The sequence below is a fragment of the Cervus elaphus genome, chromosome 20 (genome assembly GCF_910594005.1).
Source record: "Cervus elaphus chromosome 20, mCerEla1.1, whole genome shotgun sequence".
NCBI classification, from domain to species: domain Eukaryota; kingdom Metazoa; phylum Chordata; class Mammalia; order Artiodactyla; family Cervidae; genus Cervus; species Cervus elaphus.
This window is the reverse complement of record NC_057834.1, coordinates 30,682,365-30,708,844: the sequence shown is the minus strand read 5'-3', so window position 1 is coordinate 30,708,844 and position 26,480 is coordinate 30,682,365. Positions and strand designations below refer to the sequence as shown.

The 26,480-nt window shown below is 43.6% G+C and overlaps 1 protein-coding gene across 2 annotated transcripts in view; it reads left to right on the top strand.

Moving 5' to 3' along the window:
* The window catches only part of C20H1orf226 (chromosome 20 C1orf226 homolog), a 344,131-nt gene that overhangs the window by 861 nt on the left and 316,790 nt on the right, over positions 1–26,480 (top strand). The window lies entirely within an intron of this gene.

Below are 26,480 nucleotides of genomic sequence, written 5' to 3'. Positions count from 1 at the left end.
ACTTGGTTCTTTAGAATCGGTTTAGGGAAGCTTTGGTGTCATTTACCTGTTGGGATCCCGTGGGAGAGGTGCTTTCAGGAAGGTCTATTTATAAGGGGAATACCTGCTTCCTGATTGAAGAAAATAATACAGGGATGGGTTTGTTTTTAGATTCCTGGTAAACCCAGCCAGGTGTCAGAGTCAATTCCTAAATGCCTTGTTAGCCGCGACTCCTTTGCAAGTGCCAGTCATTGAAGGGGGAGGTGTGGTGAAAGCTGCCCGGTTGCTAGTTTTGTGGCGTAATGTTAAGTTTCAACAGCTAGTAGGGGACTGCTGCTGAAGAATTTATCGGTGGGGGCCGGGGTGGGGCGGCAACAGGAATTTTCAGCTCAGAGCCCCAGGTCCGTCCTTGGGAGAAGGGGGGTGGTGGGGCGGAAGCCTCTGAACTGCACCATCAGGTGTGAATAAGGCTGGCCCCCTGTCATGCACTTCCCAGAGTGAGGAGTTCTGGTTTTTGAGATTGCACCCGGGGTTCCTGCCCATCACAAGGGAGGAGTGCTTCTGCTCTTCCTTCATGCCTCTTGACGCCCTCTCCTCAAGACTCAAGGATGCTTAGCACCTACTGTGTGCCTGTCACTGACGAGTGACAGAAAATACCAGCCCTCCTAGTCGGCTGTGTCTTGCTGGTTTTGAAAAGGTAATGCTTTCGACAGGGAGGCAGTTTTACTCTCTGCTCCCTTTTTCTCCTTTGTGACTTTGTAGGTAAGGTGTTAAGCATCTCAGGCAAGGATTACTCCATCAGGTGGCTATTTCCTTCGATTCATGAGACATCTTTTTGAGTGTCTGATATAAGTCCAGTGCAGTCAGTTATCATTCAGTTTTTTTTTTTTTTTCCTTCTCGTGGTGATGTTAAATCTTACCTTTTCTCCCACTTCCTGAATAACCTTCCCCCAACCATATTTGCTAGAGCTAGGAGGACACCCCCTGTTCCCCTAGACATCAAGCCCTGCAGTGGAATGCAGAACTGAATTACTGGGTATGGCTGGGACCAGAGTGGGGCTGTAGCCAAGATCTTATCTTGCTTCTCTCAGAATAGATCTGCTTGGTCTGATACCAGATCAGATGGGTTAATTTTTGTCTGGGCCTGTTGCTTTGGTGAGCAGGTTTTTAAATTTTAAGGTATGAGTTTTCATCACATCATGACTTAATTTTCTCGGACACGCATGAACTGGGCAGTTGGCTGTGGTCTTGTTTGGTTCACCAGTAGTCTGTTTTGCAAGGCTGGGTGGCAGAAGAGAGATCAGAATTAAAGTGTTTTTAACCTTTTAATTCTTTTCTCACAGTCTCTGCTAGTTTGGTCCTAACTAGGACTCATAACCTAGCATGCATAAGAATCACCAGGCGAGGTTGTTGAAAACTCTGTTGCCGCCCCCAGTCCTAACCTGACACATCTGGGGAGAGACTGGGACTGCACCTCTAAGGAGCATTCCAGGTGCTTTAATGCAGGTGATTGGGACCAGAATTGGAGAAACACTGAGGGTGCAGTTCCTATAGTAACTTCCCTGGATTCACACACAGTGGTGCCTGATAAGAGGAGGGGGAACCACAGTTGGTCCCCGCTGTGTTCCCGTTACAGATCTGGAGTGTAGCACACCAAGGGTTCTGCTTTGAGAATGGTGAAGTGGGGAAGAAAGGGCAGGGCTGACTTTGAGAACTGGGTCCTAAATCCCAGCTGTTCGTAATCCATGCTGGACACCAGTACATTCAAATCATGTCAGCTGAGACCTGAGCAGAGGTGGAAGTAGAAGCTTTTCTGTCCCGTGAGCATCTGGCAAGTGCCTCGTCTGGCTGGCTCTCACATCCCTCCTGAGCAGTGTCCACGGAAGTGCATGATCACTGGGATTTCAGGGTTAAATACACGCCACACTCATTCCTTGTTTTGGAAAAGCACAGGCTGTAAAATGTAAATGTATCCATGCTGCCTTGTCAGATACCCTTGGAAAATGAGCCCAGATCTTTGCCTCCCAAGGGCTGGCAGTTTTTCAGGATCAACACTGGATGGAGTGACTTTTTGGATGGATGTGCTGCATTTTCATTTTCAGGGTGCTGCAGAGATTGAAAGGTTATGGCTAGGAAAGGCATCTGGGTGTCAGAGGTTCTGTGCACTTAAAAACCACATCATCCATTTAATTGTCAAGCAGAATCCTAGAGGTGTTTCACCTGTAGTATTTCATGTGATTCTCACTGCTTCCCTGGAGGTCTCTGTAGGTGCATCTCTTTATATCTTATCAACGAGGATATGTTGCCTGCTTTAGCTCTGTGTATGGCAGAGCTATGGTTTAAACCTGGGAGCTTTGACTGTAGACTCTCAAATCCAATGCTCACTCATTTACTAATTTTTATGGAATGTTCACTCTGTGCTGGGCGGATGGTCTGATTTATGGTTCACCGGTGGGGCATCCTTAGGTTGCTGACCTCTCTGACTCTGATGTAGAAAATTATTCAAGTTTTTAGTGCTGGACTCTTTCAGATATAATCTTGGGCTGGGAGCTGCTCTTAAGGGATACTGCCCTCTGTGTCAGAAAGGGCACTTGGCTTACTGACCATTGCTGAGGGGTGGGTGGTAGAAGTCCTTCAAGGCTTGAAAGCCTGTGTGGCTCCTTTCTATCTGCCTCCCACTTTCTCTCTCTTAGTATACCTTCCTGGTGGCCAGTGCCATCAACTGACTGTTTCTGCTTGCTGGGTGCGAAGAAGAAGACCTCTGATGATAATGGTGCAAAGAAGAAGAGTATTAATAGCACAGTTATGCTTTACATTTGTAGGTTGATTTTTGATTTTCATGGGACTTTCACACACACAAAGTTTTCCTTATGTGGCAGGGGGAATGATAGAGTTGTTTCCATTTTTCAGATGGAAAAAAAAGGGAATCAGAGAGATTAACTTGCCCAGGGTCACAGAACTGATGAGAGGGTAATGATTATAGCTGATGTTTAGTGAATAGTTACTATGGAGCATGCACTGTTTCAGGTGCTGCCTCACTTAAGTCTCATATTGCAGCGCTTTTGAGTCCTAGGGCGTGGCCCCTCACCTCACCCTGACGTAGTAGCTCCCTCTGTGTTCCTAGCTCTCATCGCCCAGTACACTCACTGATCTGGGCGTGTATGGCATAGCCTATCAGAAATAAAAAGCACCTTAGCTCACTCCTACAACTTCCTCATTTTACAGATGAGGAAATTGAGGTCCAGAGGGGAAGTTGTTGACCCAAGGACCCGTAGCTAGGTAAGAACAGAACCGGGACTCATTCCTAGTTTCCTGGCTTCAAGTTGGTTTCAGTTATCTGTTGCTGTGTAACAAGCTATCTCAAAACTCAGTGGCTTAAGACAAGGTCTGTTTAATCTGCTCATGATTCTTGAGCCAGGAATTCAGTCAGGGCTTTGCCGGGCTGTTCTTCTGTTCACCGTGGTGCCGACCTGCTCACTCACTTGGCTTCATTCTGCAATGGCGGGTCTTGTCCTAGAAGGCTCCACCTCATGGCTGTGCCGAGGTGGTCCTCCACATGGCGGTCTTCTCCACTGGGTAGCTTGGGTTTCTTCATAGCATGGTGGCCCTTTGATCTGGCAGCTGGCTTTCAATAGGGAATGTTTCATGCAGGGAAGGTGGAAGCTCTTAAGGCCTGGGCTCCGAAGTACACAGAATCACTTCTGTGTTCTGTTGGTCAGATCAGGCCATTGCCTAGCTTAGATTCAAGAGGAGGAGCAGGAGACTTCACTTCTTGGTGGAGAGCGTCATGGTCACTGTGCAAGAGTGCATGTAGGATGAGAGATAATGCTGAAGCCATCTTGGGATCACGGTCAACCGTAAAATTTTGTGTTCTCTCCCTTCTTCATATGCCTTCTCCAATGATGAGTGTTCTCTGAGGGCCTTGTCTCATGCTTCTGTGTATAACTCCTTCCCCCAACATCAGGTACGTCTATATATACCAACAGTATCAAATTATTTATCAAGTGGAAGAAATGACCAATTATAAAAAGTCTGAAAGTTGTTATTGTCTTATTGCTGAGTGATGTGGGGGATTTGTGAGTTCTTGGTCAAATCTGAACTGAATTCTCTAGTCATTATTTCCCTGTTTGCTAAATGGCTTGACTGGCTGATGATGTGGTTGTGGATTTTAGAGATTCCAATAACCCCACACCACAGGTTTCCTATGGATGAATCTTAAACACACTGTCTTGAGGCTTCCAGGTTAGGATGTTACATACACTGATTCACCATAAATGGGGTACTCTAACTTGAACCTAGCCTAACAGCTTCATAAGAAGCTGTGATTTTGGTTCTGTGATCAGAACCAACACTGATATGTTCCAGGTGTGTGCTCTCCACACCCTCTCCACCCCCACCCCCCCATCCGCAAGAGTCCTGTCTTCCAGGATTGTGGACAAGTACAGATTCAGATAGATGCCCTTGTGTATTCGCTGATGTCATCATTGAAGTGCAGGTTATTTCACCTTAGTAGGTATTTGTCCAGATGCTTTAAAATCCATTGTTCCCTTCTGTCTGGACCAGATGAGTCTGGGGGATGATGAGTCTCAAAGATACGGTACTGCTTAGAAACAATACCTGTTTTTATTCAGCCTTATTTTGCTCTCAGGCTTCCCAGGGTGTTACTCCACAGCCGGTATTTTAGAACTTGAGAGCAAATCTCTTTCTATCCTATCAGTACATTCCATGATGTTGCCACATCTCCTTTGCCCAAAATGTCCCATTAGTCCATTTAGTGGTCAAGATTACACTGTCCGTGACATGCAACCTTTGCCAGTCACCCGTATCCAAGACCCTAATCAGACTGGCTGTTTATTATTGTTCACTCATAATGTGCTACTTCCAGAACTCAGATCTTCAGAATGCTTTCTTTGATCGTTGTTACCTGCCTCCTCTCATCTCGTTGCTTTGAGGCTGCCCTTAGCTGTGACCTCCTGCTGCACTTCTGCCCTCCTGGCGGCCTGCGGCCGTGCCCACCACCCTCTTCTTCCCTCCCAGTTTCCTGCTTGACGCTGTGGGCTTGGTCTCTGCTACCTTCCCCCCCCCACCCCCGCCCCGTTTTTCCCGCCCCCCCCCCCCGTTTTTGGAAAAAGAAGTTATTTTTTTCTCCACCCCCTTTTCCCTAATAGCTTTATTGAGATATAATTCACATACCATACAATTCACTAATTAAATATACCAGTAAGTAGCTTTTAATATGTTCATAGTGTTGTGCAACCATCACGATCATCAGTTTTAGAATATTTTCATCACCTCAGAAAGAAACTCTGTACTCTTTAGCTATCATCCCCCTGCTTCTCCATTCACCTCAGCCCTAAGCAATGATTAATCTATTTTCTGTCTCTAGACTTGGCTATTCTGGACATATTATATGGATGGAGTCATGGAGTGTGTGGGTTTTGGGGACTGGCTTCTTCACTGTGTGTTATATTTTCAGGGTTCATGCATATTGTAGCATGTATCAGGACTTCATTCCTTTTTATGGTCAAATAATATTCCATCATATGGATATATCACATTTTGTTTATCCATTTATTAGTTGATGAACATTTAGCTTGTTTGTTTTTCAACTATTATGAATAATGCTGCTGTAAATATTTCGAGTACAAGTTTTGTGTGATATATGCTTAAATTCTCATGGGTAGATAGGTAAGAGTGAAACTGCTGGATTGTATGGTAACTGTGTTTAACCATTATGGGACTACCGAAGTGTTTTCCAGTGTTCAGTTCAGTTCAGTTGCTTAGTGGTGTCCAACTCTTTGCGACTGCATGGACTGTAGCACACCAGGCTTCCCTGTCCTTCACCACCTTCCGGAGCTTGCTCAAACTCATATGCATCGAGTCAGTGATGCCATCCAGCCATCTTATCCTCTGTCATTCCCTCTGCTCCTGCCTTCAGTCTTTCCCAGTATCATGGTCTTTTCAAATGAGTCAGTTCTTCACATCAGGTGGCCAAAGTATTGGCGCTTCAGCTTCAACATCAGTCCTTCCATTGAATATTCAGGACTGATTTCCTTTAGGATGGGCTGTTTGGATCTCCTTGCAGTCCAAGGGACTCTCAAGAGTCTTCTCCAACACCACAGTTCTAAAACATCAGTTCTTCGGCGCTCAGCTTTCTGTGTAGTCCAACTCTTACATCCATACATGACTATTGGAAAAACCACAGCTTTGGCTAGACAGACCTTTGTTGGCAAAGTAATGTCTCTGCTTTTTTAATATGCTGTCTAGGTTGGTCATAGCTTTTCTTCCAAGGAGCAAGTATCTTTTAATTTCATGACTACAGTCACTGTCTGCAGTGATTTTGGAGCCCAAGAAAATAAAGTCTGTCACTGTTTACACTGTTTCCCCATCTATTTGCCATGAAGTGATGGGACCAGATGCCATGATCTTAGTTTTCTGAATGTTGAATTTTAAGCCAACCTTTTCACTCTCCTCTTTCACTTTCATCAAGAAGCTCTTTAGTTCTTTGCTTTCTGCCACAAGGGTGGTGTCATTTGCATATCTGAAGTTATTGATATTTCTCCCGGCAATCTTGATTCCAGCTTGTGCTTCCTCCAGCCCAAGCTGGAGTATATGATGTACTCTGCATATAAGTTAAATAAGCAGGGTGACAATATACAGCCTTGACGTACTCCTTTTCCTATTTGGAACCAGTCTGTTGTTCCATGCCAGTTCTAACTGTTGCTTCTTGACCTGCATACAGGTTTCTCAAGAGGCAGATAAGGGTCTGGTATTCCCATCTCGTTAAGAATTTTCCCGTTTGCTGTGATCCACATAGTCAAAGGCTTTGGTGTAGACAATAAAGCAGAAGTAGATGTTTTTCTAGTGTGGCTGCAGCATTTTACTTTTCCACAGCAATGCGTTAGGATTCTGATTTCTCTACATTCTCACTGACACTTCTTTTAATCCACCTTTTTGATTCTAGCCATCCTAGTAGGTATGAAGTGGTATCTCATTGTGGTTTTGATTTGTATTTCCCTGATGACTAATGATACAGAACATTTTTTCATGGCCATTTATTGGTCATTTGCAAATCTTTGGAGAAATGTCTGTTCAGATCTTTTGCCCATTTTTAAATTGGATTATCTTTTTTTTTTTTATTGCTGCGAGGTAAGAGTTCTTTATATGTTCTGTATTCAAATTCATTATGTAGGTCTGCAAGTATTTTCACCTATTCTGTGGGTGGTCTTTTCGCTTTCTTGGTATGCTTTTTGAAACACAAAAGTTTTAAATTATGAAGTAGAATTAATTTTTCCCCCCTCTTTCTTTTTAAGACTCATTGGCCCTCCATCTGCTGTAGCCCACCTTTCCTTAGTCTGTTCATTACCCCATCGCTCCCCACCCTAATGTTTGCAAGCTTCCATCTTCCCCCGTTGGCTCACTCCTCTGCCCAGGAGTGTGCTGTGACCTTCCCTTATGTGGAAACTCTTTCCTCTCCACCTTTTTATTCATCAGCATGTTGTCTTCTTCCTTCTGTAGCTACGCCTCATGAAAGAGTGATCTGCTCTCTGCAGTTTCTCAATTTTCATTCAGTCCCTGGCTGTGTCCTTCCGACTCCTGGCTGTCCTATAGGAATTGTTCGATGGTCGCCCTTCTCTGTCCTCAGCCTTTTTGAGTTTTCTTCTTGGGCAGCCTGTCCTTGTCTTTCTTGGGATGCCTCATTCAGCTCTCTGCAGGCTCTCTGTTGGCCGTGCATGGCGCCCCTGTCTGTACCTTCTCCTCTCTGCTGGCTGCTCTTTCTTCGCTCATTGACCTCTCTGGTGAATGCTTGATTCCATCCTTTCTCCTTACCCTTCATTATGTATGTTGGCTTCTGGATCTCTAACTCTGGTTCAGTTTCCAGATCTTTCTTTCAGCTTCCTGCTGGCTGGCTCTACCCCACTGAACATGTTGCTAATCCCATCACTCAATCATCTTGAATTCAAATCTCTCTGACACTTTATACTTCTTTAGATGACCCCACTATCCTCTCAGGCCCCAGGATTGACACTTTGGAGCAGAGCTTGAGTCCTTTCATATACCAGTGAACTCAGCTCTGGATTGAGTACCTTTTGTGGCCAGGCTCTTCCCAGACATCCCGTGCCCCCAAGTTCAAGTCAGTTGCTGCATCCTTGAATTTTCACAGTGATATCCACCCATGCGTTCTGCTTGTTCCTTCTCATTTCTGGCTGGTTCGGATGCACACTACCTCTCACCATACTGTTTCAGTTACTTTCTGGAGACCTCTACTTTATCCTATAAACTTTTGCTCTGTTAATTATCCTGAAATATGATTGTGATATCCTTCTACTCAAAACACAAAAAGTTTCTAAGCCTACTGTATTAGGTCAAAAATTCTTAGCCTGATATTCAGGGCTCTCTGGTTTTGAGTGGTTCCCTTTAATCACTCCATACTTCATCCCAAATGGGGTACCTACCATTCCCTCAGCCTTTCCTGTGATCCCATCTGTGTCTCAGGCCCAGCCCACTGTCGCTCTGAAGTGGGTGCTGCTGGTTCCTTCTATGGGGCAGGAGCTGACTGAACCCTGGGGTGCATTCCAGCTGGTCTGATTTTCATCCCCCAGTGGTCGTTGTTGGGGTCCCTGTCACTCTGCCTCCTTGAGTCTTCTGCGTTGCTGACTGCAGTGCCTTGCATATAGAAAAAAATGTATTTTGAATCAATGAATATAATTTCTAGGGGTGCTCTCTACAAGGACTGCTAGGACCTTGGTGTATTACCCAAGGGTGGGAGATGCCTCAGCTGGCTCCGGTCTCTGGCTTTTTTCCCCTTGCTTTAGGCCTGAAACTCTCAGGCCCCAGTGAGACTAGTCCCTGATCCCAGGAGGAATCCCCCATCCCCACCTGACAGACTGCCACTGCCTTCCAAAGAAAGTAGACGTTTTCCCTGAATTAAATGAAATTCCGGTGATAAATGTGCAGCAGACTTAGAATCTTTGATTGTAGAACATATGGCCAATTTTAGGAGTAGATAATTGTCATTTTAATTTAGCAGTAAAAAATATTTGCAACCTGTTATGTTCTTATCAATGATTTGATACCCTTTCCCCTAGTTCTTTATTTTTTATTTTATAGTTTTTATAACATGAATTTGATTGACAGCATAGCATAAATGGATTCAGGAGCCAAATTGTGTTTGGGTTCAAATCCTGGCTCTTTCCCTCTCTTGCTGTGTGAACTTGTTTGAGTTAGTTAACACTTCTTCTTTAGCATCCTCATCTGTAAAAAGAGAATACAAATGTCACGTGTCTTATAGGGTTAACGAGAGGAGAAAGTGAGTTACGTATGCAAATACCCAGCATAGTGCCTGGCAATGAGTGGGTTGCTATTTTTAATATTGTTGTTCTTTAGTCCTGCAGATTGCAATTTAATTTTCATCTGTGCATGGTTTAAACTAAAAATTGTCATATACTCTTTTTTTTTTCCCTAATGAATTAAAGGCCTAGTAGAGTATTATCTTCATTTTACATGTCTGCTTAAAAAAATCTAGCTACTGCATTATTCTTGATTCCTAAAGTTGCAAATCAGACAGTGCGACTGCTTTGTGGACTTAAAATAGCTGTCAGCCTCCTAGGGAAGGAATAAGGAGGGGTTAACTGGCTTCTGGTACATGCCCCCATCACATTTGTTCCAGCCTTTTAATCCTCATTCGGATTAAAAATCACAGACTCTTAAGTACAGTGTGTTGTCTGTCTTCACAGTCTTTCTCTGAATTTCTTGGATAAATACTTCTTTAAGCAGAGGTAATCTAAGCAGGAGGAATCTTGCATCATGGGATTAATTAGTACCTTGTGATGCTTACAATTCCCTTTTCAATTGTTATATTCGGCATCATGTTTCCTTTTAAGTACTGGAGCAGCTGGCTTTAAAAGTTACTTAAAATGGCACTTCCAGCAAGTTCTGTGCCCAGAGTGTTGGAGCGCTTTTGTACTCCTAGTCCCCTACCCGTTGTGGGAAACTCAGTTGGTTTTCTGCAACACTTCAGTGAGACTTGTGTGTCTGATACTCTTACGGGTCCATCTATGAGAACTGAGGACAGTGGCTACTGCTATCATTTATTTTTTAAAGTTTTTTTGTTTTAATTTATGTATTTTTATTTTTGTCTGTGCTGGGTCTTTGTTGCTATGCTCAGGCTTTCTCTGTTGCAGCTCGGGGCTCCTCTCTAGTTGTGGTGCGCTGGCTTCTCCTTGCGGTGGCTTCTTGTTAAGGTGATTTCTCTTGGTGCAGAGGGTGGACCCTAGGGCATGCAGGCTTCAGTAGTTGCGGCATATGGGCTTAGATGCCCAGAGACATGTGGGATCTTTCCAACCAGGATTGAACTCGTGTTCCCCGCGTAGGAGGTGGATTCTTAACCACTAGACCACAAGGGAAGTTCCCTCTCTGCCTATTCTTGAAGCTGCAATGCTTTCCAGAACGGTTGAAATGATCAGCCTTGAGAGTTGAATGCAACCTGGGACTCCTACCGAGGCGGGACTAAGAAGAGTGTACTTGCCCTATGCTCCCTGTATTCAGAACATTCTGAACTCAGTTAGCCTGGATGTGAGCACATCGGAGAGAAATACTGTTTGCGTGCTTGCAGAACCATCACATGTACCCTGTTCTGAGATGTTCTTGCCTGCTGGTGTACATTTCTTCTGTCTTGATCTAGGCTATAAGCTCCTTAAGGACGAAAGGGACTCCTCACATACCTGCCTCATGCAGTCCACATCACAGAAGGCTAATAACAATCACTGTTGTTTACAATCATGTGCTTTGTGATATAGTGCTGTAATAACAGTGCCAAGTTCTTTCTAGGAAATGATTAGTCTTCCGCAACAACCCTGTGAGGTAAGGTCTCTCATCATTTGAGTTTTACTCATGGGGAAGCTGAGGCATAGAGGGTCAGAGAAACTTGCTCATGGCCCACATTTAGTAATGAAAAAATTCCCGAGTCACATCCCAGCAGTCTCGCCCTGTTAAGTTCTGAGCTGACTATATTTGAGAATGCTAAGAATTAATGTTTGCCCAGTACTCACTACTTTCAATTCGTGGTTCTCAGAATTTTACATATGCAAAACTAATTTAATCTTTATAGTGGCTCCCTGAGGGTAGGTATTCTTGGTTCCGTTTTCTCAGATGAGGAAGCTGACACCATCCTTCTAGGTTGGATTGAGTGGGCAAATGGTCTATTAAAGGCGGTGGTCTCAGCCCCTCTCATTGAGGTTAAATCTGTAACCAGGGGGCTGGTCAGCTGCTGTGTGCCAGTGGGCAACAGGCCACCTCTGTTGGGCCATGTTGATGGTCTCCAGATGTGGAAATAAGGCATCAGTGAGTAAGTAGAAGGGCAGGAGAGGGGCTTTGGGAGGCCCTTCCTTCCTGGAGAGAGTTATTCTTTGCTGAGCTTCTGCCTATGCACTTCCTGTGTGACGGGGGCCATCCACTCCCCCACTGCATCTCTTCCTTCTGTCAACTTCCACGCCCTCTTCCTTGCCTTTTTCAGCTCTTTTTCAGCGGACCAGTTCTCTCTACTCCACTTGGAGCCTCCAGGGTCCTTCCAGGAAAGTATAAATGCCAGAAAAAACTTCCAGCCCAGGAGACGTTGCCTTTTGGTTGGAAATCTTAGCCCACAGTACGTAATGGAAAAGCTCTTTGATGTGTTCTTTTTTTCTGTCTTTATTTTAACCTCTTCCCTTTTTGTTGTGGTCTCTTTGGATGGGAAGAGGTGCTTATGTGGAAGTTCTTTCTTTTTCTGCTGCCAAGAAGATTAATGTCTCCCATGGGCCAAGTGACAGCTACTGTTTAATCTCGCTCCCTTGCTATTTCCCATAAACATGTATAACCTGTACTGTAACTACATTTTCAAACTGTCCCTCAATATGTGTAGATTTTTTTCTCTTAAATTCGGCAGTCCAGGTTAAACACACTATATCCTGGGCACCCGTATCCAAAGTGTGATTGAAACTTTTTTAAAATATAATTGAACCTTTACCTCTTGCTTCAAGGTCACTTAAATTTTGCTGTTTCCTCTCTCCGGTCAGGAATTTTGCAGCCTCCTGAAATGAGGAGAATCACCTGCAACTTGCTTTGATTAGTTAAGGCTTTTGGCTCTATTAGAATCACATGAAATCTGATTAAAACGCTACTGCCCAGTCTTGGAGTAGCTGAGGGCCTGGATCTCGTTGCCTTTATCACCTTTGTCCAGGTGATTCTGATGGTTACCTTAGTTTGAGAACCATTAAGTGGGAGCACTGATTCTCAAACTTGGCTGCTCATTGGAATCATTAGGGAGTTAAAAATAATTACTGATGGCTGGGAACTCTCAGCAATTTTAATTCAATTAGTATGGGGTGTAGTGTGGGTGCTGCAGTTTTTATATCTTCTGTTTCTTTGCTGAAATTTTGTTTTTCCCTTTGTTTCAAGCATATTCATAGTTGCTTGTTGAAGCATTTTTGTGAAGGCCAATTTAAAGTCCTTGTCAGGTAATTCTAACATATCTGTCATCTTGGTGCTGGCATCTTTTGATGGTCTTTTCTCATTCATGTTGAGATTTTTCTGGTTCCTAGAATTATTGCTGTTGGTTAGTCACTAAGTCATGCCCGACTCTTTTGCAACCCCATGGATTGTACTCCGCCATTCTCCTCTGTCTATGGGATTTTCCAGGCACGAATTCCGGAGTGGGTTGCGTTTCTGTGTTCCGTGACATTCTGGGTCCCTGGCTTCTCCGGCAACAGGTCTGGGAGATGTGAGGGGAAAAGAACCCAGGGAACTCAGCTGTCCTGGGGTTCATGGGTGCTGAGAAGCCTGGGATCTTCCCGACCTAGGGATCAAACCCACATTTCCTGCTCGGCAGGTGGATTCTTTACCACTGAGCCACTTGGGAAGCCCAGTTCCTAGAATGATGATTGTCTTGCTGTTCCTCACTGTGCGCACTGTTGGCTGAATCCATGGTAGGCAAGGTGTGAGTGGGGAAGCCGGAAGAGAAGTCGAGGTGTAGGAACTGCAGATGAGTTTATCCTCTCTGGGCCGGCGCCGCAGCAGACTCGCTGTGTTCTCTTGTGGTTGACCCAGCGGACGCAGCCATAACGCAGCCATAATATAGCCATAAAACAGCCGCAAGGGCTTTTTCAGGTGGAGCTTATATATGCTTGCAGAACAAAAGCCTGTGGCCAAGCGAGTACCTCCTGATGTGCATGCACAGTGCTATAAGTGATCTCAGCTGTTACATAATCATTATTTACAAAATGTGGGGCAAGAGCGAGAGGGTGTGGGGCGAGAGAGCCTGACCACTACTGTCTTGGCTAATTTGCTCTTTCCCTACAATGATGGTCAAAAATCATTATTTTTGATTGAAGCCTGGATGGTGGGACTTTCCTGGTGGCACAGTGGGTATGAAGCCACCTGCCAATGCAGCAGATGTGGGTTTGATCCATGGTCTGGGAAGATTGCACATGTCGTGGAGCAGCCTCAGCCCATGTGCTGTACTCCTGAGCCCGAGTGTTGCAACTGCTGAAGCCTGCATGCCCTAGAGCCGGTGTTCGCAACTAGAGAAACCCTGTGCATAGTGACAAAGACTCAGCACAACCAAAAAATAAAACAATAAATAATTAAAACAAAAACAGAAACCTGGATGGTTTGGGTATTATGTTATGACTTTCTGGATCTTAGTTAAATCTGTTTCGGCAAGACGCCTCTGCCAGTGGGCTGATGAGGGGAGGGGAGTGCTGCCTCCTTACTCTTGGGTGGGGTGGAAGACTAGATCACTTATCAGCCTCAGCTGATGCCACTCTGGGATGGGCCAGAGTGCCTCATTACTGATGCTCAGGTGGTCTCCCCTGACACTCTGCCTCATGACCCTGGCCGGTGGTGAAAGTTCTGACTCTTCACTGGGACTCCTCTGAAACCCCAGCAAGGAGACGAGGAGGCCTTGTCACCTGTAGGTCACTTCCTGGCATCCCAGCTTCCCTTTCAGCCTTCTCTGAGGCATTTCATATGCGGCTGCCTTTGTTTCCTGGTCCTTTTGCTAGGGAAAGAGGGTTTCTCTTGGGATCTTTTTTTTTTTTTTTTTGATCTGTGTTCATTGGCATTTCTGGGTCACTGGCTTCTCCAGCAACAGGTCTGGGAGGTATGAGGCAAAAAGAACCCAGAGAACTCAACTGTTGCGTGGTTCTTGAGTGCTGAGGTCCCTGGCTGGTCTGACTTCTCTTCATCTTTCGGAGTTGTCTTGTACTTGTTTGGTCTATAATTCCTGGAGTTTTGGTGGTTGATCGCAGAAGGAATAGGGAAAAGTATGTTGACTCCATCTTTCTGGAAATGGGAGTTCTGCACGTTGGGAGTTTTAGAAGCTCCCCGGCAGATTCTATCAAATCCAGTTAAATCGAGGAGCACAATTGGAGAATCTCATGTTTGCTGGAACAGGCCAAGGTAGTTTTGGTGGAAAGATCAAAATGATCTGGTGGCTTTACTAAGTAGAGGTCTTTATGAATTACTGTGTACTCCCTTGTAAATTCTTATCACTTACCTTCATTTTACTCTCTTAGATTTGTTGAGTTTTTTCCCCCAGATAGTCTTTTCTGAATCTAACTTGTGTTCTTTGATGTGTTCCTACATTTCTAAATGCAGAGGTAGGAGTAAATCCAATCACATAGGACGTGTTTATCATGCTTGTCCTGTGTTTGGAGCACGGTGCTTGGTATTGAAGGTCAGAGAGATGGAACAAGAAGGAAATCAGCCAGCCCAGCTGGGGAGATGCAGAAAGACAGGCGCAGTGATAGTATTGTGTACTGAGCACGTACTATGTGCTGGCCATTCTGCCAGGTGTTTTATAAACTTTCTCATTTAATCCTCCCAACTGTGCTGCATGATGTCATTCTCTCCCTTTTATCGTTGTAGTTTCAAAGACTCAGTATTAAGTGACTTTTTCAAGGTCATTCCCTATCCAATTTTGGGACAGAATTGGACCAAGGCTTTGCAGGAATGAGGCTTTGCTTTTTCCACACAGAGATGTTCTGCTGAGCTTTGTTCATGAGCTTGTTCGTGGGGGTACTGCTGTGTTGGGGTAGAGCTCATCCATTTATGTTCCTCCCTGAAACCCAGGACAGTTTAGAAGCAGCTGTTGTTGGTGGCTGAGTCTGTGACTTTGGAAGGGATCTTGCAGGAGCATGAGATGATACATCTTAAGATTTACACTGTAGCAGTTTTGTGGAGAGTGGGTTGGAGGGGCCTGGAGAGACTGTTCAGGAATCTCATCCATATTTCAGGTGAGAGATGCTAGTGGCCTGGAATGAGGGCCCGTGTTCTACTCCAGAAGTTGCCACGAGGTATAAGGAAGGCATCTCTTAGTTTGAAATGATTATGTGTATAAATAAAGTGAATGGGTAGCTTTTAGGTAAGTGAAGAGGAGAGGAAAGGAAACTCTGTGGTGTTAGTGGGGGAGAGGAGATAATAAAATAATAGCGGTAAGAAGACCCTTACATACCCCAGGAAGCTTTAAATACCAGGCTTGAGAGATGTGGCTCCATCTTGTAAATGAAAGTGCTGGTCACTCAGTTGTCTCTGACTCTTTGCAACCCCATGGAGCAACAGAGGAGCTCACCGAGCTCCTCTGTCCGTGGGATCCTCCAGGCAAGAATTCTGCAGTGGGTAATCATTCCCATCTCCAGGGGATCTTCCTGATGCAGGGATCGAACCCAGGTCTCCTGCACTGCAGGCATATTCTTTACCATCTGAGCCACTGGGGAAGCCCATTTTGTAGGGAACAAAAATGTGTGCCTCTCAGAGATGTACACACATGTGTATATATAATGTATACATACACACACACACCAGCTTCACACACACACACACACGGGCTACACACACACACACGCATTTCCCCAGTGGCTCAGCAGTGAAGAATTTGTCTGCAGTGTAGGAGAAGTGGGTTTGATCCCTGGTGGGGAAGGTCCCCTGGAGGAGGACATGGCAACCCACCCCAGTATTCTTGCCTGGAAAATCCCATAGACAGAGGGGCCTGGTGGGCTACAGTCCATAGGTTGCAAAGAGTCTAACACAACTGAGTGACTTAGCATGCACACACATATTTACATACACATGTATGTATATGGGCGCACACACAGAATTATGTATTAGGAAGAGGAAATGGATAAGAGTTGTTGTAAAAATAGAAAAGCATGCTGAGGACATCTCCACATGTGAGGACCTGAACGAGGCCAATCACAGCAGGCGTGGAGATGGAAGGGTAGGTGTAAGAGAAATTGTAGAGAAAGGCTTAGTACAGCAACATATATTGTGTTCTTAGGGCCCGGCTTTATTTGGGAAGGAGAATCAGAAGTAGAAAAGATACAAAGTTAAGTAGTCTTTACTATTTAGGGAGCTCACTCTGAGTTAGTACAGGTCACAGACAGAGCTTTAAGCTCCATCCACTGGGAGGACACTACCGTGGGAGCCGAATGAGCTTGAAGGGTGGTTGAACTTACCTCTGTATGGGCTCCTCAGCGGTTCTTTGTGGGTTGGGCCCTTGGTTACACTGTGTCCTGATATCCTATATGGAATTCTCTTTTTAGAGCGGTCTTGATGTCTTACACTATCTCAGAGTTTAGGAATCATGTTAGGCTGCTGAGATTTGGCAATTTAAGGTCGATTTAGTCAAAATGATGAGATTTAACTGTGTCCGAATGAACCCTTCTGAGAAATGAGAAAAGGGCTGAATGGGATGCTAATCAAGGCTGTAAAAACATAGACCCTAGATAGTTGACAGTCACAGCCAGTTAGGATTAGATCATTTTTTTCTCCCTTCCAGCCTCTTGTTAGACATTGCTGAAATACGAAAACTTCATGCAGGGATTCTGTCAGAAACTGATGACAAATCCATGATGGATTTCTGAGGCTAATTAGATTGTTTGGGATATTAGATAGCAACTCCCTTTGTGACCCTGGGCTGTCTGTTTATCCTGACTGCCTATGTTACAATTATTTGTTTCCTACAATCTCCCTCCACCCCCAGGCCCCCTCTAGGGGGTACTCCCCCTGGCCTGTGGGAGTAGAAACAAGCACCCTGTCTGATTCACTTCTGAACTCCCCAGGCCTCGCACAGGGCCTGACACGTTACAGGCGCACTGTTGATCTGAATGAACACATGAATGAATGAAGCTGATGTCACTGGGTACACAGCACACCGCTTTGCTCCTCACCCCATTTACCTGGTGCCTTTGCTAGGAGTGGGATCCCAAATATGGCTCTTGTCCACTGTAGTAATTCTGCTTCTCCTGCCCAGCCCAGTGGTCTTCCCGATCCTGTTGGTTGTATTTTTCAAAAAACATTTTGGGGCAAGAATGCAGTATTTGGTGATGGTACTCTCCCAGCCATTCCCTTGGCAAGATGATAAAAATTTTTATGGTATGGGTTTCACTTTTCTTCTCCTGAGGATCATTTAACCTGTGGCCTGAAGCTGGCTTTGTTTTTGTAGACCTGGGATGAAAACATCAACTCCACACTTATCTTATGAGGCTTAGTTCATCAGATACTAATTTTTCCCTCACCTCCCAACTCTTTGTTCTTTCTTATTCCTTGAATTACTATAGCACCGTTTGGTTTATAATCTGATATTTGTGTACTTACCATAGGCTCCATAAAATGTATTATAGTTCAACTTTATATTGGGTTGGCCAAAAAGTTCGTTTGGGTTTGCTGAGGAACCCGAGCAAACTTTATGGCCAACACAATCTTTTCTGTAGTACCAGTACAGGGCCTGGCACATAGTAGCTATTACAGTAAGCATATGTAAGGGGTTCTGTTTGTGTCCTCCAAGAGTCCACCAACCTAGACAGCATATTAAAATGCTGAGACATTACTTTATCAACAATGGTCCGTCTAGTCAAAGTTCTGGTTTTTCCAGTAGTCATGTATGGATGTGAGAGTTGGACTATAAAGAAAGCTGAGCGCCGAAGAATTGATGCTTTTGACCTGTGGTGTTGGAGAAGACTCTTGAGAGTCTCTTGGACTGCATGGAGATTCAACCAGTCCATCCTAAAGGAAATCAGTCTTGAATATTCATTGGAAGGACTGATGCTGAAGCTCCAGTACTTTGGCCACCTGATGCGAAGAGCTGACTCATTTGAAAAGACCCTGATGCTGGGAAACATCGAAGGTGGGAGGAGAAGGGGCCTACAGAGGATGAGACGGTTGGATGGCATCGCTGACCCGATGCACATGAGTTTGAGCAAGCTCTGGGAGTTGGTGATGGACAGGAAAGCCTGGTGTGCTGCAGTCCATGGGGTTGCAAAGAGTCAGACACGACTAAACAACTGAACTGAACTGATGTAGGGGATGCATGAAATTCGGCAAGAGTTCGGTTTGTTAGAGAGTGAGGCCAGTGACCTTTGGGTCCTGTGGATGTCAAGTGCATGATGACAGTGATGCCTTTTAGGGATTCTTTATTTCCTCTTTCCAGCAGTAGCTTGAAGTTGTTTTTCGTTAAAAGTATGTCTGAAGCACACACTTGAGGCTGCTGACTCACCTCTTCTAAGGGAGAAGCCTTGACGCCTTGGCTATGTCATGTGGAGGGATGTGGGCCCTCCTCTTACCTCCCCATCCTAAGTACTCGTTTCTCATAATGGTCTATTTATGCAGCAGGCAGGCCAGGATCTGCGAGACTAGAAGGAGGCATGGAAGAGTTCTGCACTGGTTTTCAATGCCAGTCCTGCGCTTCGTTAGATCAGACAAGCTTTGAACAAGTTGCTTTCATCTCTCTGTACTCCAGTCCCCTGGTTTGTAAAATAAGAGTTCCTTAGGAATGAAATCTTAGATGGTCTCTGAGATCCCTTCCAACTGGAACACTCTGCAGTTCTCTTTTATTCTTCCCGTGTCTTCTGTAGTCACATCCCAATGACTTAAGGCCCATCTACTGCTGACAGATCAATTAGAGCGAACAGCCAGAACCCAGCCAGACTGCACGTGGGGCTGTGCTTGCTCCAGGCTGTGGAGGTGCCCTCTCTCTCTCTTGGAGGCGTGGGAGGCGGGAATTGCGCTTTCCTCCCCTAGCTGTTCATCAATATATTGCTTAAGTGTAACTACACGTAAGCAGAATTTATTCATTACTTGTCTTCTCTTCTCAAATATTTACACCTTTTGCTGCTCCATGAGAAAAAGTCTTTTACGTCTTAGTCATCAATTTTCCCTATTGCAGCCAAAGGAGAAGAGTTTTGAAAATCTGCAGAATCTTGCAGGGTCACATTCTGCAGAAAGGCAAAGGAGGAAAAAGACTGAGCTATGATCTTGGATATTGTACACATTTAAGAAGAAAGAGCCCTCTGTGTGCTTCATAGGGATCAGAGTCTTAGCCTTAAAGGGCAACCCATTTTTCAAGGGTTAACCTTTAGTCTTGCTTCCTCTGAAACCTAATTTCATATTTTAACGGTACTTTGCAACCCAGTTGTACTTTGGGATCACTTGGAGAACTTAGAAACAGATGCTTAGTACTCCCAGGGATTCTTATTTCATGTATCTGGGCCGGGGTTCCACTATCACTGTAACTTTAAAAGCTCCCGGGTGATTGCAGTATGTAGCCAGGAGAACCACTGATGTGTTCACTGAACAGGGACATTTATGAATAGACCTGGGTTATGCCAGTTGACCAGCCTGCTTTATTGGGCTGGGATGCCTTTTGATGGGTTTATGGTGGAATATGTAATTGAGGGAGTGACTGGATATTCTTGTGGATGCAGAAGCAGCTCTCGTCTCCCTGCAGATAAGAGAGTGGGGGTTATAGGGGCATAGATCCCCATCAGAGGGGTGATTGGGTGTACTTAATGTCAGCAGGCCAAGAGGGTTTGGGGTGCCCTCCCACATGATGGCGATGATTTCCTTGGTGAGGCTGGAATATTCAAAGTCCATAGGTCAAAGCTCTCCCCCGCCTGCAAAGTATTTGGCTGGACACTGCCAGCAGTTGCCTTTCTGTGTTGGCTTCTTGTGAGAGACTATGTCCAGGGCTGATCGATGCCTTCCTCCCCTCCCTATGATACCTTCTCTCTTAACTTTTGTGAATACCCAGTCTGGTAACTGGCATCTCTTTGAGCTCTGGAGGTTGATCCTCTCTGTGTCCTCTGCTCTCCTTCCCCTTCTCTTCCACTCTTAATTTATTTTCCGACTCAGACTCAAATCAGCATTTCTCCAGGAAGACTTGATGTCTTTTAATGCAAAATCTTTTCTCAGGACCACCATATAGGCACTTGGGATGCTGGTTTTTTTTTTTTTTTTTTTTTTGAGGTGGCCATTGTTTCTAGATCTTTTTCAGCAGACAGAATTGGGAAACTATGAAGAGAGCATGAGAATGAATAGATGTGAACACACTTGTGAGTTCATATTTCCAATTAGAATTCAAGGCTTCAGGGTTTTTACCTGTTTTTTCTATATTTCATCTGTTCGTTCTTCCATACTGTGAATTATGTAGGGAATGAAGACTTGCTTTATTCTCCATTTGCTTTATTTATCCCGTTTGCTTTATTCCACAATATCCAATCAATAGTCTCAGAATAACAATACTAACCCCAGTATCAATAATGATACTGAAAACACCCAAAACGTTCTTTTGCACATGCCATCCTTCTCCTCCATCATTTAAAAAGAAGATTGTACTAGATTGTTGGTGGTGGACTTAATAATGACCCTTCAAGAAAGTGTCCAGGTCCCTACCTTTAGAAGCTGGAGACAGGAGCCCTGAGACTCCAGGCAAAGGAAGAAAGAGTGTGTAATACATGGGTCTCGTTGCCTCTGACCATTTGTTTAGCGTTTTTTCTTTCCTTGATGGCAGTAGAAAGGCCTCACTTCCATGACATACTACTCTTGATACTTTCTTTAAAGCTACTTTTCATTAAAGATTCTCTTGAAGAAGGCACTATAGAAAGTGTCCAGGTCCTAACCTTTAGTACCTGTGAATATTACTTTATAAGGCAAAGGTGTTGCATATGTGACTAAGGGTCTTGAGATGGGGCTGTTACCCTGGATTATCTGGGTGGGCCCTAAATGCCATCACAAATGTTTTTATAAGAGGGAAGTAGGGGGAGATTATACACAGAAGAGGCAATGACAGTGTGATCCTGGAGTCTGAGATTGGAATAATGCAGCCACAAGCTGAAGTAGTTTGGCGACAGCCAGAAGCTGCAAGAGTAGGGAACATACCCCCCCAGAATCTCTGGAGGGAAGGCAGCCTGCTGGCGCTTTAATATTGGTCAAGTGAAACTGATTTTGAAATTCTGGCCTCCAGAGCTAAGAGATTTAAAAAATATTTAAAATAAATATCTGTTATTTTAAGACACCAAATTTATGGTAATTTGTAATAACAGCCATAGGAAACTAGCACAATCATACAGCCATTAAACATTGTGTATCTTTCTGCAAGCCTTGCAGAGTATTAGTTCCTTAATAATTACATATTTAATACTACCAGTACATACTTCCATGTGTCTAGTTATTTTGGCTATCTAAAGTTTATTCTGTAGGATCCAATGTTGCTAAAGTTTTGTCAAAACTCCTGGATACAAAATTCTTGATCCACATTTTCTTTATTTTAAATATTACTCTATTTTCTTCTCACATAAATCTTGTAAGTCTGATAATTTTCTCTCTCTCATAATTTACATACTTTTTTTCTTAGATGGCCAAGTGATCTTTAAGTCCTGTAATTTTTCTAGAGTATAGCTTGATATTAGTTGTTTTGAGTCAGTATTCTTAGGTTCATAATCTCTTCAGATATGAGGTTTCAATGATCAGATATTTTTCTTTTTTGGGAATGTTTTCATGAATAAGTTTTTTTTTTTTTTTTTTTTAGAATTCTGTTCCCTTGCTTTGGTTCTGTTATTCAGAAATCCCTGTTAACCAAATGTTGGTTGTTCTTTGCCCATCTTCAGTATCTGTCACTTTCAGATTCCTTTTATCTCTTTGTATATATATATTTAAAAAATTTTAGAGACATGTTTATGGAGATATGAACCACATAGCATAAAATCCTATCACCTATATCATGTATACAATATAATGATTTTTAATGTGCTCCGAGTTGTACAACTATCACTGTAATCAAATCAGTTTAGAATGTTTTTATTTCAAAAATCTCCCATTCATTAGCTGTCACATGGTTACTTCTTATTTCCTCCAAACCAGTCCCCTCCTCCATCCCTGCCTTAGCACCATGCAATCACTAGTCTACTTCCTATATCTATAAACTTTCCTATTCTGGACCTTTTGTATAAATGGAATCTTAAAATATGTGGTCTTTTGTGACTGACTTCTTTCACTTGATTTTCAAGATTCATCCAGTTGTTGGGTGTATCAGTACTTAATTGGTTTTCATTGCTAATAATATTTCTTTGTATTCATATACTACATTTTATTTATCTTTTCATCATTTGATGGATATTTAGAGTGTTTTTCCTTTGTGGTTATTATGAATAATGCTGCTTTGAAATTTCTGTGTACCAATTTTTGTGTAGATATGTTTTCTTTTTTCTCTTAGGTTTATTCTTGAGTGTGGAGTTGCTAGATCAAATAGTAAGTTAATGTTTAACCTTATGAGGACATGCCAGACTACTCCAAGGTAGCTGCACTATTTTACATTCCCATTAGCAATGGATCAGAGTTCCAATTTATTTCTCCATATTCTTAAAATTTCTTATTATGACTTTTTTGATTATCGCCACCCTAAAGAGTGTGAAGTGGTCTCTCCTCGTGGTTTTGAAATGCATTTCCTTAATGACATTCAGTGTCTTTTCATGTGCTTATTATCCATTTGTCTGTCATCTTATGAATGTCTGTTCATAAGTTGTCTAATCTGAAATGTCTGTTCAGATTCTTTGTTTATTTTTTAAATTGAGTTCTTTGTCTTTGCTACTGAGCTGTGAATGTTCTTTATTTATGCTGGATAAAGTCCCCTGTCAGATATGATTTGTATATATTTCTCTTGTTCTGTGAGTTCTCTTTACTTTCTTAATGGTGTCCTTTGAAGTACAAATGTATTTTTGATGAAGTACAGTTTTTACGTTGCTGTATTTTTTGTTTGTTGTTTTGCAATGAAGTTTTGAGAGACAAATATGGAGAAACACACTGGGTCTTAAGTGTGTTGAAAGTTTTCTAAAGTGTTTTCGGATGTAAATGTCCAGATCACACTAAATGTCTGGGACTAAAGTGGGAGTCAGACAAGTCAACTCCTATATATTTTTTTTCATTTTAAAACTTTCTCTACTTTTCAGATATTTTAAGGTTATTTTTTCTTATATTCCTTCTAGTTTAGCTTTCATTTCTAAAATGATTTTCTTTTTAAAATTTCTGATTCTTTCTTGAATTCAGTCACTCATCTTCTGAATTTTCATAATTCAAATTTATGTTTTTCTTTCATGTCTTGCATAATTTAAAATATTTTAAGCTCATTCTAAAACGTTATATTCTTATCTGGTTTTTTGAATATGTCATTTTGGCATGCTTTGATTGTCACGCATCTCCAGAGATGACATTTTTGCTGCTTAATCCCCTTTTCTTATAGAAATGTCTATGGAGTTTCCTTGGTACTTGTCTTATTTGTTAAATGAACTTGTTCTGAGCTTTAGAAGGATGGTTAGGTCAGTAGCGTTTCTCCCTTCACAGTTCCCCTTCTGTTGTTTTCATGCATTAATAGATTAGGAGATTGGTGTGGTCCTGTTCCCTGTCCCACTTTTATCCAAACCTTCCCTTTTGTCTCCCTTGCCTCTCCTGCTCAGGTTTGACTCTACTTTCAGTGGTTTCTCCGTGATGTGGGGTTGTGCCTGGTGAGCCAGTTTGGAGGGTTCATAGGGCTGGGATGCTCCAGCCCTGCAGACCTCACTGTGGGCCCCCCGAGCCCCTCATTTCAGCGCTTAACTCTCCAGGTTGCCCACAGTGCTCTTCAGGAGCCCCTGCTGGTCCTCCAGGTTCTCCTCCTCCAGGCTTCCCACGTGCCCCGTTGCTCCTCTTTTTCTCCCTCATGGACACCAGTGTCATGCTGGCTGTTGGTCATCGCTCCCCACTGCATGTACTTGGGACTTGGCGCCTGCCAGTGCAGGAGACATAGAGAGACCTGAGTTCAACCCTGGGTCGGGAAGATCCCCTGGAGGAGGGCATGGCAACCCACTCCAGTGTTCTTGTCTGGAGAATCCCAAGAACAGAGGAGCCTGATGGGCCACAGTCCGTGGGGTCGCAAAGAGTTGGACATGATGGAGGAAGCAACTTAACATGCACTCACGGGGATGCCCTGTCACCAAATTTTGTTGGATATTGTCCATGAGGTTTAAATTTTGTTATTTAGTCGTTCTGTTTTTGTAAGGAACACAGAAGATCCAATAATTACACTACCACCATTGCTGCCATTGAACCAGAATTGATATCATCTTTTTATTTTCACTATTATAGGTCAAATTGCTCACTGAGATTTTAAAAGTTCCCTCCCCACCCCCCCCATGGAGCAGTAAAATATGTAAATATTTGAGAACAGAAGACAAGTTAATGAATTAATTCTGCTTACGTGTAGTTACACTTGAGCAACATATTGATGAACAGCTAGGGGAGGAAAGCATGAGTTGCTGCCTCCCACGCCTCCGAGAGAGAGAGGGCACCTCCACAGCCTGGAGCAAGTGCAGCCCCACGTGCAGTCTGGCTGGGTTCTGGCTGTTCGCTCTAATTGATCTGTCAGCCAGTAGGTGGGCCTTAAGTCATTGGGATGTGACCACAGAAGATACGGGAAGAATAAAAGAATAGCAGAGTGTTCCAGTTGGATCTCAGAGACCATCTAGATTTAGGTTCCAAGTATAAGTGTAAATATAAATACATAAGCTATCAGTGTAGCTGTAATTTTACAAACCAGGGGACTAGACTACAGAGAGATTTAGGTGACTTACTTGAGACTTGTTTCATCCAAAATAGGGTAGGTCTGGCATTGTAGCCAGTGCAAAACTCTTCTGTGCCTCCTCCTAGCCTGGAAGACCCTGGCCTCCCTGTTGTGTAATGAGCAAACAGACTATTATGAAGCAAAGAGGCCTTATGTAGAGTAAATTGAAGGGTATTCACTCTTTTGTTTTATGAAGTTCAGGTTCTCATTTAGTGGGTTTTCTTAAAATAGAGACACACATAATTGGGTGTTTGTATGGAGTAAATGAGGGGTGGAGCACAGGATTTCATCAGTATCATGTCTTTCCGGTGGCTGAATCCAGACGGAACCTGAAGACCTAATTGCGTCGTCAGTCCCACTGAACTTTTCACTTTACCAGGTGATAAATCTGGCCTTGACACTTTCAAGAAAAGGAAGTGTTTGTCTGAAAGCGGTATGCTATTCATTGAATGATGATTGATGACTGATTTAATGAGTTGATATTTATTCATCTCAACATATATTCTCCTAATGGTCTTCTTGTTTCTTTGGCCAGGGAGGTAGTAATTCATAGCTGGGTCCCCAGTGCCTGGCACATGATTTGTGTTCCACATATATTATGTGCATTGAATGAATCTGTTTGGAGAAGTGAGGCTAACACATGAAAGGATGAACGTAGTCAAATTCCCTTGCATGGTGGAGTACTAAATAACAGGCCGCAAATCCTGAGAAGGTGTGCAGGATGGGAAGCCTCCCTGGATGAAATGGGAAGGAGGATTTGAGTGCTTCCCTCTCCTGCGCTCACCAGCACAGTTCTCCCTATTACAGCGCTGTGATGTGCGTGTGCTTAGTCAGTCGCTCAGTCGTGTCCGACTCTTTGCAACCCCATGGACTGTAGCCCGCCAGGCTTCTCAGTCCATGGGATTCTCCAGGCAAGAATACTGGAGTGGATTGCCATGCCCTCCTGCAGGGGATCTTCCAACCCAGGGATCGAACCCAGGTCTCCCGCGTTGCAGGCGGATTTTTTACCGTCTAAGCCACCAGGGAAGCCCAAGAATACTGGAGTGGGTAACCTATCCCTTCTCCAGATCTTCCCAACCCAGGAATTGAACTGGGGTTTCCTGCATTGCAGGCAGATTCTTTACCAACTGAGCTACTAGAAAAGCCCAGTGCTGTGATAGTGACATCAAATGAGGGAAGACGATAGGAAAAGTATATTTGCCCTCAGAGAAAAATGGTTCCTTGAAGAGAGAGGCAGGTTTTCAGTTGCAGCGTTCTCATCCCTACCACAGTCTGTTATCTTTTGTAGCTTTTCAACCATTTTAATTACTGTGTTTGATCTTTGTATCCTTCACTTGAGATAGTTATAGTTGTCCCCTGATATCCCCTGGGGATTTGTCCTAGGGCCCCCGCAGATACTAAAATTTGAGGATGCTTAGGTCTCTTTTATAAAAATTGTATAGTATTTGCATCTAACCTATAGGTGCAAATGAGATTTGCATCTCATCTTCCAGTATATTTTTAATTATCTCTAGATTACATATAATACCTAATACAGTGTAGTGAGTGAAAGTCGCTCAGTCATGTCTGACTCTTTGTGACCCCATGGACTATACAGTCC